The sequence below is a fragment of the Protomyctophum bolini genome (genome assembly GCF_963924005.1).
Source record: "Protomyctophum bolini genome assembly, chromosome: 16".
Taxonomy (NCBI): Eukaryota; Metazoa; Chordata; class Actinopteri; order Myctophiformes; family Myctophidae; genus Protomyctophum; species Protomyctophum bolini.
In genome coordinates, this window is record NC_137877.1 from 17,567,479 (window position 1) to 17,570,327 (window position 2,849).

Sequence of the window (2,849 nt, forward strand, 5' to 3'; positions counted from 1 at the left end):
GAACCACTGGTGTGAGACACGGACCCTGAGACTTTGAACCACTGGTGTGAGACACGGACCCTGAGACTTTGAACCACTGGTGTGAGACACGGACCCTGAGACTTTGAACCACTGGTGTGAGACGAGTACGGACCTTGATACTTTGAAGCTACTTTGTGGGGTATTGTGCTATAGTGACATAGCGTGCGTGCGTGTCTTTCCATACGACTCTGCAAGCAGGACCTTTTTTCTTCTCCTACACCACACAGAACTTCTTGTCAAAAAGGCAGGGATTTATGAGCTGTGTGCTCTGGGGGCTCCTCGTTCGAGACCAGATGCCTCAGAGATCCAGGGGGTCCCGGCAGGGGGATCCGCACGGAATAAACCCCCATGCACACAAAACCTCTTCCTCTCCCCCATCCCACTCGCCCCCATGGCCCACTGCAGTCATTCTTCATAGTGTCTGGACCAAAAAACTCTGGTGACTGGTCCAATCATGCTCATGCAAAGTAAAATGTGGTTTCACTTTCTGCACCAAAGATATAGCTTTACAGAGGTTGGAGTCACTGCTGGAATAGTACTGACCTTGCAGTGGTGGAAAGCAACTTGCAACGTGCATTTACTTAACTACTGTACTTGAGTACAGTTTTGAGGTGTTGTACTTTACTTACTCCAAATAGTGTACTTTTTACTCCACTACGTTTATTTGAAAACGTTAGTTACTTTGTAGGTTTTGATTAGTATTACTAAATTTGCAGCCCTATACAGTATATATGTGTAGATTTGTACAGCCCATTTCAACAGAAATTCAAAGTGCTTTATATTTAAGACATTACATAGTAAGACATCGAGGCCCATAGGCATTAGGCACATTAGGAGAGTGTAATAAAATAAAACAATACACACGTGAAGAAAATACAGAAATAATAGAATACAATTACAGTGCAGAAGAAATGGTTGAAAACAATAAACACACACACACACAGTAAAAGGCAACGGCAAACAGGAACAGTTTTAGCTTTTTTTTAAAGAAATATTTTGGAGATATGGTGCTGCAAAGGAAGATGGTAGTTTTTGTATTATTGTTATTAGTATTTATCTTTTCTTCTATTTTTGTATGGCTTGGTTCAGTAGAACATTGTTGGCTGTCAAACCTTTTTTGATTCAAATGTATTTGGCTGCAGGCCCCCATCTGAACATATTTTGTGCCAGGGACCAGCCCATACAAGATGTGTGTTGTGTTTCAGATATTTATTTTATTTTATTCATGTTTTATTTTGAAAATGGCCAATGCATACAGTAGGGTTAAAGTTTCTCAACTGATTTAATGCTATAAGCACCGACATTGATGCATGGGGACCCCCTGGGACCCCTCGCGGTCCCTGGACCCCACTTTGAGGAAAAACTGCAGTAGGAGATAAGCAGTTTGTTCTCACGAACCGCTGGACCGTTCACCACCACCAAATGTAATGGTGCATGCTGCCAGTATAGGACACAGAAGCACCCCCACACACATTTTACTTTCGCATATGTTTTATATTGTATGAAATATGGAACCTTAATCTTATAACGTAAGCCAATGGGGCTCAGATGGTGGCTGCAAACCATGCCGTTCCCACGTGGATCTCGCCATCCTCATGGGCTACCCCAACTTTCAACAAGTCTGAAGTTGTGTCGGGACTTTTAGAAATAATAAATCCTGCAGCGAAGCCGGGTATAGACGATCACACGCACCATTTCGGAGGCTTGTCGGATCAACGCTATATTCTGGCCTCTTGAACGATGAGGAGTGCATCAACACAGTGCTGAAGAAGACTATAGTTATTACCGTGTAGCCTCTCTTGTTGCACCAGTACTTGGCTGTGCTGTTATATGGTTTTTGACGAGGCCCTTCACATCTCGAGTCCTGCACTTTGCTGTAATTACGGCGTCACCATCCCCGTTTCCAAAGGGCACACGTCACATTGTACAATAATGGTGGCCCTTCCTGTTGATGTGCCGTATAGACCAGTGGCTCCCAAACTTTAGGAGAGATTAGACGAGAAAATATTACATTTAGGAAAAGAAAATGGGATCTTTACTCGACACCCATAAAAATTGATCCATGGCCCACAAATGGGACCACTGCTAAAGACCAGTGGTTCCCAAAGTGGGGACCGGGGACCCCCGGGGGTCCTTGAGGGAGTTCCAGGGGGTCCCCAGCTAAATGATAGTTAGTAACCTTATGTGTCGGTAACTCAGATATTGTACAAATGTACACTCTCAGAGTTAAATTAACTTTCATTTTACAATATAAATTGGGGTCCCAGAGATAGAAATGCCATTAAATAGGGGACCGTAGCCTAATTCGGGGGCCCTTGAAATTAAAATGGTTGAAATTTACTCTTATGGGGGTCCTTGGCATATGTTTTCAAATGGGTGGTCCATAGGCTAATGAGTGTCAATTTGGGGGTCCTTGACATGAAAAGGTTTGGGAACCACTGCACCAAAATAATGACAATAGCCGCTTGGCTATTTTCTACAAGAGATAATGTTGTATGCCAAATCGTAATACGGGCTTTTTCAAAGACCTTAAAGGGTCGTTTTCCTATAGGGTTGAGTACTGAATACTACAATTTGCAATGAATTCTATATTAATACCTTACCTGCTGCTCTATTAATACCAATGCCATAGATAATGCGACACAAAATCAATTATCGTGATAAGAAAAAGGATCACATACAGACCCAATTTCTTTATAATCTGGCTGAACCTGTGCATATTAAACACCCCCGCTGAGAGCCCGTTACAGACCAATCATAGCACACTCTCTGCACAGGTATGTGCACGACATTATGCAACGGAACGCAGCAGGAACAGTCTTTAGCGA